The 13310-nt window shown below is 42.6% G+C and overlaps 1 long non-coding RNA gene across 4 annotated transcripts in view; it reads left to right on the top strand.

Annotated features, from left to right (window-relative positions):
* The first annotated feature begins 264 nt into the window (after window positions 1–264).
* Window positions 265–13310, top strand: part of LOC149749021 (uncharacterized) — a 498387-nt gene continuing 485341 nt past the window's right edge. For 2 of the 4 annotated variants that reach the window (XR_016393608.1, XR_016393606.1), the window contains exon 1: window positions 265–2234. This is a non-coding gene — a long non-coding RNA (uncharacterized LOC149749021). The remainder of the gene's footprint in view (window positions 2235–13310) is intronic. The other 2 variants (XR_016393607.1, XR_016393605.1) reach the window with 1 other exon arrangement.

The raw sequence follows: 13310 nt of genomic DNA, 5'->3' as shown, positions 1-13310 counted from the left end.
GTTTCCAGTCCATGGTCCAAAGGGGGAGAAACCAATTAATAAAATAAAATAATTAAAATAAAACAGGTTTCATTATTTGGTTTGTTTCTCTCACCATCGAGGATCCACATCTATCTATTTCTTGCTGAAACCTGAGTGCCCAAGAGAATTACAGGAGTTTCAGTCAAATTCACTCTGAAGTTCTGTTTTTCTTGATCACATGACATGGTGGGTAAAACATCAGGCCTTGAGTCAGAAGACTTGAGTTCAGGTTCTGCCCCTTATAGCTAGCTAGGTGAATACTCTTGGAAAAATTCCCTCCCCTCTCTCCTAGAGACTCAGTTTCCCTATCTGTAAAAGAGTGAGTTTAAGTTGTCAGTCCTGGTCTACTGGTCTTCCAGGATTTGGGAAAAAATAAACAAAATAATGTAAGTGGAAAAGATTTATAAGGTGAAGGTGCATCATTCTGGCAAGGAGCAGAAAGCTATTCAGAGTCTAGATGCAGAAGGGACCCCTAGGAATGACACAGGAATGGAGCATAGCCTCACCTGTGGGAATTGGAGCTGAGAACTGGGAAGCCATTAGAAAATGAAGTGGCTGCTTTCTTCCTCTCTCTCTGGGACCACATGAGTTCTTTTATTTTATTTTCTCTGTTTAAGCCAATCTTCCTCTTCTTTGCAGACTGTTTTTTTTTTCCTTTTTCTTATTATGTACAAGTCCCAAAAGGGTAGCCCCAGCTCTAATGCTACATGACATTTTAGTTTAACTGCCCACCATCAATTAATAACAGTTTCTGCATCTCTTACTTCAGACTTTGAAGAGAAAGATTCTTAATTGATACATTGATTTCCCCTGGGTTAAATGACAAGCCAAGGTCCACTGACCGGAGACTGTGGAAGTAGGTGCACATAGTTCAGATATGGTGGTTTAGGCCCAGCCCTTTAGTAGGTGCTAAGTATAGCCATTCCTAGAGCAAGGGTTGTGGCTGGGCAAGGACACCAAGTGTGTCTTCCGCAACATAAGATTGATTCTGTCTTGAATGGCTTGGCTGACAGTTCTTCTGGCAAGTTGGGTGGAAGGCTCTTCCTAAAGACACAAACCATCCGAGACAAGTCTAATGAAAACATGATCATTTCCAGGTTATGGATGTGTACTAAAGTTCTTTGAAAAATTGTGCTACCTCGCTGCTCCACAGAACATACTTAATCTATAGCTGCTGCTAACTTTTGGGCTCCAAAAGAGAGAATTGTGTACAAAGAGACAGACTAAGGAAATGAAGTGAGGGTTTCCATGGCTACTGGCTTGAGTGTGCGTAGGACAAAAGTTTTTGAACTGAAAATTATCAATTCATCCAAAATATTTTTCCTCTTCTATTTCACTTGTTTACTTGGTACGCAGAGAAACAGAGCAGGGAATGTTCTGGTACAAATATATAGCCTGAGGGAGTCAGAACTTTTCCAGCTGCCAGGAACATCCCAAACAGAGCCTTGAGTGTTCAACAAACTTCAGGGACGCTCCGAACCAGCTTGGGTAAATGCGAAGATAAGGAGTTTGGGTCTCATTCCTGATGGTCCCTAACTGAGTGATGTTGGGTCGATTACTTTACCTCTCTTGAGTTTAGATGTCCCATCTGTAAAAGAAAGAAATGCTGGTTGAATCTAAACCCTTAATTGAGGTTGGTGCTAACAACCTATATCAGCTAAGATTAGACTCATCTGCAAATGAAACTCACGAGTGGCTTTAGTGCTGAAGGTTTTATTCTTTTGAGTAAGAGGCAATGATGATGTGATGCAATCACTAGAGACTCAGGCTTCTCCTTCCTGTTTTCTGATCCACTATCCCTAGGGTGTGGCCCTCATCCTCACCGGCCAAAGTATCTGGCAGGATTCTAGCTATTATATTTATGTTCCAGGCCAGAGGATGAAGGTTGGTGCATTTCTGTAATTTCCTCCCCTTGTGTGTGGGCTGGACCTAGTGACTCACTTCTATTGAAAAGAGTACAGCAAAAGTGATGTGATGTCATTCCTGAGATTAGGTTACATAAAGACTGTAGCCTCTCTCCTCTCCCTCTTCTCCTTTCCTCTCCCTTCCATGCTCCTCTCCTTTCTACTTTCCTTCTCTCTCTCTCTCTCTCTCTTTTCTTCTCTTCACTCTGGGCTTCCCTAGCGATGGGAGAAGTAAGCTGCCATGATATGAAGCAGCCCAATGAGGAGGCCCAGGTGGAAAGGAGCTGAAGCTTGCCAACGGCCACAAGGGTGAGCTTAGAAGCAGATTCTCCAGCCCTAGTTGCACCTTGAGACAACTGCAGCCCTGGCTGATAGCCTAACAGCAACCTGAGCGACCTTAAACTAGAAGTACTCTGCTAATGTGCACTCAAGATTCCTGATGTGCAGAAACTTTGGGATAAGAAATGCTTGTCATTTTCAGCTGCTAAATTTTGGGGTCATTTGTTATGCAGCAATAGATAACAAATTCACCCTGCAACTGTTTTAGACGCATTCAGTGAACTTTGGGTACATATAGAGACCCCCAGAGACAGCCTAACAGGAAATTGGACTTTGAACTTCTGGTTCTCCCAGGCAGCACATGAGCAGTGTTTGGGTCAAAGGTTTGCTCAATTTCCTATCACTTGGATATTTTCCTAAAATTTGCTTAGAGGAAAAGAATGAAACCACCACAAGCATTCCATGCACAGAGCAGAACTGTCTTAGCACACATTCTCAGAGCCTGCTCTGTGCATGCCATGGTTTGACCTGTGCTCTGGAGCATGGGGCATAGATCTGGTACAGACATGGCAGATAGATGGTGCTAACTCTGCTTGCTCTTGCTGGTTCCAGTGTTGCCTAGAAGCAGGCTCTCTGGCTCCAGGGGCTCCATGGCTAGCGTCAGCCCTGCTCAGGGGCCAGCACACAGACTGCCTTCATGCAAAGCACACAAGGGCTCCTTCACTGGATGTTGTAGCCCTGCCAGGGGGCTAGGCCTGGAGACTGGAGCAGGCTGGCTTTCAGCTCCCATGTGTTTTCCTGGCCTCTGTGCGAGGCATAGGCTGCACCACTGTAGGTGGCGATGCTACCTCCAAGGATCAGCCATAAAGAGATGATAAATAAACCACTTGGTTCTTTTCACAGTGCTGATCTTATTTTTTTTTTAATTGAAGTATAGTTGATTTACAATATTGTATTAATTTCAGGGGTACAGCAAAGTGATTCAGACCTGTCTATTTATATCTATACATATATATTCTTTTTCAGATTTTCCATTATAGATTATTACAAGATATTGAATAACCCTGTGCTATACAGTAAATCTTTGTGGCTTATCTATTTTATATATAGTAGTGTATATCCGTTAATTCCAAATGCCTAATTTGTCCCTCCCCCCCTTCCCATTTGGTAACCATAAGTTTGTTTTCTATATGGGTCTGTTTCTGTTTTGTAAATAGGTTCATTTGTATTATTTTTTTAGATTCCACACATAAGTGATATCATATGATATTTGTCTGACTTATTTCACTTAGTATTATACTCTCTAGGTCCACCCATATTGCTACAAATGGCACTATTTCATTCTTTTTTATGGCTCAGTAATATTCCATTATATATATACACACACACACACACACACACACGCGTACACACACACACACACACACACACACACCCCACATCTTCCTTATCCATTCATATGTTGATGGACATTTAGGCTGCTTCCAGGTCTTGGCTATTGTAAGTAGTGCTGCTGTGAACATTGGGGTGCATGTATCTTTTCGAATTAGAGTTTTTGTCTTTTCCAGATATATGCCTAGGAGTGGGATTGCTGGACCATATGCTAACTCTATTTTTAGTTTTTTAAGGAACCTCCAGAATGTTTTCCATAATGGTTGCACCAATTTATATTCCCACCAACAGTGCAAGAGGGTTCCTTTTTCTCCACACCCTCTTCAGCATTTATTATTTATAGACTTTTTGATGGTGGCTATTCTGCCTGGTGTGAGGTGATACCTCATTGTAGTTTCGATTTGCATTTCTCTGATAATTAGTGATGTTGGGCATCTTTTCATGTGTCTGTTGGCCATCTATATGTCTTCTTTGGAGAAATGTCTATTTAGGTGTTCTGCCCATTTTTTGACTGGGTTATTTGCGTTTTCTTTTTTTTTTTTTGATATCGAGCTATGTGAGCTGTTTGTATATTTTGGAAATTAATCCCTTGTTGGTTGCATCATTTGCAAATATTTTCTCCCATTCCGTAGGTTGTCTTTTTGTTTTGTTTATGGTTTCCTTTGCTGTGTTTGATTAGGTCCCATTTGTTTACTTTTGCTTTTATTTCTTTTGCTTTCGGAGACTGATCTAAGAAAATATTGCCACGACTTATGTCAGAGAATGTTTTGCCTATGTTCTCTTCTCGGAGTTTTATGGTGTCATGTCTTATATTTAGGTCTTTAATCCATTTTGAGTTTATTTTTGTGTATGGTGTGAGGGAGTGTTCTAACTTCACTGATTTACATGTGGCTGTCCAGCTTTCCAAACATTGCTTGCTGAAGAGACTGTCTTTTCTTCATTGTATATTCTTGCCTACTTTGTCGAAGATTAATTGACTGTAGGTGTATGGGTTTATTTCTGGGCTTTCTGTTCTGTTCCATTGATCTATGTGTCTGTTTTTGTGCCAATACCATGCTATTTTGATTACTGTAGCTTTGTATTATTGTCTGAAGTCTGGGAGGGTTATGCCTCCAGCTTTGTTCTTTTTCTTCAGGATTGGTTTTGCAATTCTGGATCTTCTGTGGTTCCATATAAATTTTAGGATTATTTGTTCTAGTTCTCACAGGACTGATCTAAGCTCAGAAGAATGTCCTTCTGAAAATACAGTTGTTTTGATTTTTTCACCTGTATAACTTGAGTGAAAAAAATAGATCATGAAACAGCATGAATAGTATGATCTTGTTTATTAATAATTGTATGCCCACACGTATAATTACAGTTTTCTTGTAGTATTAATTAGCATTTAGATGTTAAAAACCTCTGGATAGTGGAAATTTGGATAATGTTTACTTCATGTTTTTTTCTGTAGTATTACAGTCTTTTTTAAAAAACATAAGCATGTATTATTATTCTTTTAAACATACAATAATAATGTCTTATTTTCATTTTGAAAAAACACTATTTTCTCTTTCATTTGTGTAGTGCTTTGCAGCTAAGTATAAGTATCTGCAGTTCACAGATGTAGCAACTGAGGCTCAGAGAGGTGGAGTGACTGGCCTATTCATAAAGAGAACCCTCCACTACACCTTTTCTCTTGTTCTCTCTGCCCACCCCCCAGGTGTCACCTGTCTAGAATTTCATATGACAACTATCAATCCTATATAACTTGGACTAGTCATTTCTCCTTTCAGTTTTCTCATCTGTAAGATGAGACTAGTGATAGCATCTACCTTACAGGGTTGTTATAGGGACTAAATGTGATAATGTGTGTGAAGCACTTAGCACAGCCCCTGGACCCCAGCATCAATAACTGTTAGCATTGGTTATTATTGGGTGACTTGGAGAAGGCATTTCCCCTCTCTGGGTCTGTTTCTTCATATTCAAAATACATGGGTTAGACTTGATGATTATTGAAAATTCTGCATTTCAGTTCTCTGGTTCCAATTTTTTTTTTTTTTTTTGCTATTATATGAAATAAAGTTGATTTCAAGAAGCTGGATTGGGGCCTTCCCTGGTGGTGCAGTGGTTGGGAGTCCGCCTGCCGATGCGGGGGACGCGGGTTCGTGCCCTGGTCTGGGAGGATCCTGCATGCCACGGAGTGGCTGGGCCCGTGAGCCATGGCCACCGAGCCTGCGTGTCCAGAGCCTATGCTCCGCGACGGGAGAGGCCACAGCATTGAGAGGCCCGCGTACCAAAAAAAAAAAAAAAAAGAAGCTGGATTGCAAGAAGCAGTTGTCATCCACTCATTCATTGTTGAGTTAACTCAAAAATGATTTGAATATATGAACAAGTGAGAAGAGTCTGTGGGAAGGGTGTTCCTGGCACAGGAATAGCAGGTGCACACACCTCGGCAAGGGCTAGGCAACCTGAAGGGAGTGCTGGAAGAAGCCCGATGCCCGGGCATGGGCTGGCAGCTCTTTCCAGAATCAGGTCTAGAGCCACAGTCAAGGAAACAGTGCCCTGCTTCTCAGTGAGCCCTGCATGCCAGGTTGCCAAACAGCTGAGGTGTGTCATATGTAGGTGTTTTCAAAGGCACAGCATATTCCCTTAGCATCAGCTTTGAGTATCTGCTTTTGCTCATTTGTGTTGGACTCAAGAACATGAGAAAAGTGTTGAGTTCATGCCACATCATAAATCAGAGGCCTGGATGTGGCTTTTCCATCTTTAACAAGTCCACCAGGACATCTGTGGGAAGTCCTCCTGCCCTGGCCGAGCTGGTGGTGGGAACAGGTATGGTGGACCAGGAAGCTGCTAGGATGGAGACATTCTGAAAATCCCTCTTCAAGCCAGTTAGGGAGGTGGGAGCTTGAGAACATCTGGGTCATGGGGGAGTGGGGATCCAGCTAGGACAGGTGGCCAACCATTGACGTTATCTGGCCTTTATTAATTAGCTATAGATGTCATGTCCTTTGCCATGGTGTCATTGTGTTCATCTGGTGTAAGGGGACCAGTCAAAAACGTTGGCTCCAAGTGGAAGGAGTCATTTTTATTCTGCTTTTTAAGGATGGGAATGGAGTTAGAAGAAAAAAAGAAAAAAAGAAATAAAAAAAAGTAATGCAAGCAAACAAAAATTCCTGAAACAGAATGGAGGTTACTGGCTAGTGAAGGATGCTGTTCCCTCCCCCATCTATTTTTCTTGTCTTTCACCTCTCTGATAAAACACTGATAAACTATTTCCTGTCTGGAGATTGTTGGAATAAAATGGTCTCTGGGCTCTACCCCCAACTCCCACTGCATCCTCCACTTATCCAGTCCCTCAGGATGCTTTGCTAGCGCAGTGACCTGGTCATATTGTTCCCCTTTCATGGCTCCCTACTGGGTAAAGAACAAGTGCCCTAGCATGGCATGCAAGGCCTTTCATGATCTCGTGTTTAACCCTCCCTTTTAGCCTCTTCTTGAAGTAATTCCATTCCCTCCATATGGAATCATAGACTGTCAGAGCTGAAAAAAATTTGGAGATCATCTAGTTGTTTTTCTTGCTTTAAAAAAATGAAGGAGTTTTCTTGACAAAATCTTATCTGAAACATCGAAAGGGCAGAGTCTGCCTAGCTGAAGGAATTATGGTGGTAGTGATGGGACCCAGAGGCCCACTCTTGCTTGGACTCCTTTTAATCTCTTTCCTTCAAAACCTGCAGTGACCTGTGAATTTATAGAGGGACTGCAGGGCTTGGTGGAGATGCTTTGATAATCATTGATTTTATCCAGTTCTCTCCTGTTACATAGAGGTTGGGTTGCTTGCCCAGGGTCTTTGAGCTGGTATATTGCATAGTTAGTTCTCTGAGATCCAGGGTAGTGGCCTTGCCTGCATGTCTTTCCATTCCACCCCCAGTGTTCCTGCTCCGATTTAGATTGTAAACTCCTTTGAAGTGTTATTCAGTTGCATCTCCAGGCAAAGTTCTTTCCACAAGGAGCAACTAAAGGAAGATGCCAAGTAACCTTGGCCATGTATCTCTTTCTCAATCACTTGGTCTTTAAGGTCTTGAGGATGTGGGCAGCCCAATAACCAGACTGCTTTGCAATGTCATCAAAACCCACAAAATCCCAGTAGGGAGCCTCTTCTTTTTTGAGGGTTCATTGATTAGCTCCTTGAAATATCCTCCTACTCTTAGGGAATATCTTCCTCCCAAATAGACTTCCTGACACAGGATCAGATTTACCTTTAGAATTCCATCTCTGCTAGTTTATTTAGCTTTCACATCATTCTGAGGAATCTTACTCCAGCATCTAGGAATCATAAAGTTGGAGAAGGTGCCTCTTTTCCCCCATCTCACATGACGTCCTTCTGCATCTCTGGCCTATCCAAAGATTTCTGTAAATTCTATATTTCTGGTAGAATTTGCTCAGAACTGACTTTGTTCCAGTTGCTATGCTGGATGGGAGGACTCAGGTTTTGGGTAGTAAAACGAGTGTTTCAGTTCTTGACCAGCTGATTATATTTGGTGTGATAAATAGGACAGGGGAGGCTGAGCTTATCTGGGAATAAATTTGGTGCTCAACTTGAAGCTCTTAAAATGACCTTCCTGACTAAATGCTGCTACTGCTGCTGGTGGTGATAATAGCAGCTAATATTAATTTTGCATTGACTATGTACTAGGCCTCATGCTAAGTAGTTTACATAGATGATCATTTAAAAAATCCTTATGAAAATCCTATGAGGCAGGTTCATTTTATAGGTGAAAAAAATGGAAGCTCAGAGAGTCTAGGATATTGCCCATGGTCACACAGCCGGAAAATGGTGAAGCCACCAAAGAGAGGCACTTAATTACAACTCTGTGTATGACACTGTTTCAATGTTAAAAGTCAAGAAAATAGTGCACCGAGTGAAAGAAACGACAGCTGAAAGTTGAGCTCTGGCGGAGTCCAAGGAAGAACGTGGTTTCTTGAGAACCTTACTGTACTCCCACTCTTTGGGAATGGCCTCTGGGGACAGATTGGACAACTGGACAAGGTAACCCCCAGCCCCACCCAGAGCTTACTGGTTGAGAGGTAGATACCCGACCATGGGGTGGTCAGTTAATTGACTGATCAGCAACTTATCAGTCTCTCCCTGCAAATTTGAAATGGGATGTGGGAATTGGAGTAAGTTGGTCTTGGGCCCTTGGCCCAAATGATGAGTCAGAGTAGAAAAGAAAACTGAAGTCTGCTTTCCTGTTTGCTTATTTCCCTCTTGTTCAGACTGCTCTTTTATGCTGAGAACTGGACGGAGAAGGAAAGGGAACCAGGCTTTGAAACAGAGAAGAGAGATTGGTGACCTTTTACTCCATCCCAGGGTGACTGTGATTTTGCCAGGTGACCTTAGAAAGACTAAGAAACCCAAGACCAGGGAAGCTGTGACTTGGCTACCCAACCAGTGGGTGGCGGCAGTGGCCTAGAGCTCAGGTTCTACTTCCCACCCAGGGGAGAGGGACACTAGGAAAGGAGAGGGAAGGTTGTGTTTCACATTTGCATTCGGCATTTAGAAGGGAACAATTTGCTTCAAAGAGATAAGCCTGGATTGTATTTTGCCCTGAACACATGAAAGAAAGTTACTAGATCCACTCCAAATGTGAATGTTTCATAGCAATCATTATATTTCTGTCCGATTTACCCGTAGGGCTGGGATATGCATATCTGGGTTTAAAAGCAAATTTATAATGTTTCTTTAGAATTCATGAAGGTGTCCCTCCGTACAAACTGGGGTGGAGAGGAAAAAAAGGAGGCCGGGGATAAAGCAATGATTTCAAGCTGAGCACAGAGGGATTCCCTCCTTGCATTTTTGTTGAGAACTGCACACACACCCTGAGAAATGTACTTTGTCCAATTACAGGTTATTTTTCTCCCTCATTGATGATGTCGGATACTAGCAACTCTGTTTATGATGCACTGTGGGATTGTTACTCTCTGCGTAATATAGTCGTCATTAAACACCGGCTTTAGGAAAGCTGGAATCATTGTTTTGATTGTGGTTACTATGGCAACAAGTGGCCCATTGGTCCTGAGTGTCTTGTGTGATGCTCACAGTGTTTCCTGGTTCTTCTGTTACATTGTTACATGCAAGTAGCAAGTTATGCATTCAATAGCTCAAGTCAGAGTTCTAACATGCCCACACATAATCAGGGAAAGGCAGTGAGGGAGAGGAGAGCTTTCTCATGGAGAGGGAAAGGGGTGAGGTTGGATGGCTGCTGTCATCAGACTAAGAAAAGTCCTCTGAGGCCAAATAGATCCTGTTCCTGTTGTACCTCTGCTTTGCTCCCTTCTCCCAGGCCAGACTCACTGACTTTCCATCTTCCAACTGACCTCTGCTCAGGCCTTAGGTCCCTTTGGACTTGAGTAAACAGCCTCAGCCCCTTGGAGATCTCTTTTTGTGTCTTACACTCCTGTTCCAATCAAATGTCTGGGCCTATAGGCCTTTTGCAAGATCTGGAGCCTTGGTCCAGCCTGGGACCCAGTTGCCTCTTGGGGATAGGGACCTGATGACCTCTTCGCCACCACTTCTCCCATACAATATCAACTGCTCCAGCCTGGGCTTTCAGTGTCCCCTGCCCCTTGTCATGCTCTGCCCCTTACTAGCATACCGTATGTATGTTTGCCTGGGACTCCTACCATCTACTGAGCCTCAGTCTTTTGGACACTGTGCTTTGTTTATACCTGCTGAAATGCCCACTGTCATCCGGGCCTTTCCCCTCCAGAATCTTGCCTAGTCTTTATAGGTTTGGCTGGAACCCAGTTCTGGCTTTTCTCTGCTTCCAGTCTTTTAGCCAGCATCAGACACAACTTGTTTCTCTTTTCTAAAGTATGACAGTGGACTAGTAGGACAGTTGTCGAATCACGTTCTGGCCTGGGGGTAGCTGTGAAAATTTATCTTGTTTCATTGGCACTTCCTGCTGGCTTTTAAAGAAGAATGCACAAATAATGCAGACTGAGCCACAAGTGAGAGCCACAGGGAGGCAAATCCCTGTCCTCTTTTTTGTTTTAGTGTCCAGTGACCCCATTCTCTGACTTTGCAGAGTCAAACCTTTGCAGAATCAAATCTTTGCACAAAAAGCCTTACTTCTTCCTTTTGGTTTACAAAATGAAGTTCAACATTTATCCAAATAACACCTCCCTGGGTCTGTCCTCAGCATGCCTCTCCAGCCTGTGGAACTGGTTTATAGGACGACTGAATACAGTTTGGTACAATCAGGAAATGGTTTATTTTTCTCCCACCGGTGCTTCAAAGGTGCCCCATCAGTGCTCATTCTCCCACCCTGTCCAACATCTTGGGACAGATCCCGTTGCTTGCTGGTCACTTTAAGCCATGAGAGATGGTCTCATTTTCAAGTCTTAAAAGCCCAGTCCAAATCTTAATTTAAATCTGCATCCCAATTCAAAACTTCTCTCTTCCTTCACACAGCCACCAGCTCAGGCTTAGCTGAAGCTTGGGGACCCACTTAGTGGCATTCTGGCCACACTGGTTCCTGATAGATTGCAGAACTCATCAGCCACGTTTCATTTTATTTACTTATTTTTAAAATTTTTGGCTGTGTTGGGTATTCATTTCTGTGTGCGGGCTTTCTCTAGTTGCAGCGAGCGGGAGCTACTTTTTGTTGCGGTGCGCGGGCTTCTCGTTGTGGTGGCTCCTCTTGTTGCGGAGCATGGGCTCTAGGTGCGCAGGCTTCAGCAGTTGTGGTGCAGGGGCTCAGTAGTTGTGGCTTGCGGGCTCTAGAGTGAAGGCTCAGTAGTTGTGGCGCATGGGCTTAGTTGCTCTGGGACATGTGGGATCTTCCTGGACCAGGGCTCGAACCTGTGTCTCCTGCATTGGCAGGTGGTTTCTTTTTTTTTTTTTTTTTTTTTTGCGGTACGTGGGCCTCTCACTGCTGTGGCCTCTCCCGCTGCGGAGCACAGGCTCCAGACGCGCAGGCCCAGCGGCCATGGCTCAAAGGCCCAGCCGCTCCGCGGCATGTGGGATCCTCCCAGACCGGGGCACGAACCCACATCCCCCGCATCGGCAGGCAGACTCTCAACCACTGCGCCACCAGGGAAGCCCGGCAGGTGGTTTCTTAAACACTGCACCACCAGGGAAGACCCATGTTTCATTTTAGAGCCTGCTCCTATCTTGTCTTTGCCTGACCAAGTACGTACTCAGAGCTGGTCACATGGCTGATTCTGTCTCAGCTGTCAGCTCTCAGCTTCAGTGTCCTGGCGTAAAAGGACCGATTCTGACTGCCCTGTCTGAATTGTGCCTTTGCTCCAGCTTCTATACATAGTAATTGCTCTGAGCTCTTTTCACTATATTAATTCGTTTGTTAAATTATTTTTTTTTGGTTAGCTGGACTGTTATCTGCTTTTTGCCATAGTAGTGTTAACCCCAAGAGGGCAGAAACTGTGTTTGTTTTGATTAGAGTTATATATCCACGGCCTAACTCTATGTCTGTCACACTGTGGGCACTCAAAAATATTTGTTTAATTAGTAATGAATTTCTATCTATTTTTATTTACATATTTTTTAACATTTTGGCTGTGCCACACGGCATGTGAGATCTTAGTTCCCCAACCAGGGATTGAACCCGCACCCCCTGCAGTGGAAGCATGGAGCCTTAACCACTGGACTGCCAGGGAAGTCACAGTAATGAATTTCTGTTTAAAATCAAATTTCAATATTTTGCCAAATGGCCAAATAATAGATTGAAAGATATGAAACTGCTGACAGTTGACCTTTTTTTGGCCTGGAAGGATGGCAGTTTCATATGGTTCATCCTGATATTTGAAACATTTCCATCAAAGTCAACAGCAAGATCAGGTTGGTTGTTGTCACTAATATATTACATTTTCCTGGAAATTCAGTTCTGGTCAACATAATAAAATGAGAAAAAAACAGGTATAATATTGGAAATACTAGATGCAGGGGATAAAATTGCCTATCTGCAGAACCAACAACAATTAACCAAAAGATTAAGTCTTAATAAAAATTAAGGGTCCTAATAAATGTGTTCAGTTAAGATGGCCTTACAAAATATACCCAACTAGAAAATAATAATTATGAGTGAGGTAAAAGAAAATATCTAATTCATAATAGCAACAGTAAGATAATAACAACACTACAAGACTTTCTCTCCCCCAAGTCCTAGAAATTAAGAAATATATGTGATCCCATATGAAGAAAACTATAAAACTTCCCAGAGAATCCTTAAAGAAAACTTGATAAATGGAATGACAGATACATTTCAGGATGGGAAGGCTCAATATTGTGAAAATTCCAGTTCTCTCCATAATTAATGTCAACAATTTATTTTCATTTCAGTCCAACTTCTAATAGAGTTTTGGGGGCATCATGACAAAAACAAATGCCAGGATCATCTGAGAGAAAAAAGTCAGATCTTTCAAGAGTCTTCTCAAAAAAGAAGAGAAATGTGTAGGAAATTTCCATGCCTGCCTGGTAGTAAAACAAACTATCATGCTACAAAAACTAAAACTGTGTGACAGTGGCCCATGAATAAGCTGACATATAAATGAAATGGAAGGGAACTCAAGATGCCAAATCAATTTTACACAATAACTTAGTGTATACTACAGGTGGCACACAAATCCAGAGGAGAGAGAAGATGTACCCTAAGAAGTATTTTGGGATAACTAGCTATCATAAAGAATAAAAAAGTTAAATTCTTATATCCCACT

This window comes from Delphinapterus leucas, chromosome 6 (genome assembly GCF_059928025.1).
Source record: "Delphinapterus leucas isolate spDelLeu-1000000601 "Yukka" chromosome 6, BTC_Dleu_Yukka2, whole genome shotgun sequence".
Lineage (NCBI taxonomy): Eukaryota > Metazoa > Chordata > Mammalia > Artiodactyla > Monodontidae > Delphinapterus > Delphinapterus leucas.
The sequence above is the reverse complement of the archived record's forward strand: the minus strand, read 5'-3'. Positions and strand labels throughout refer to the sequence as shown.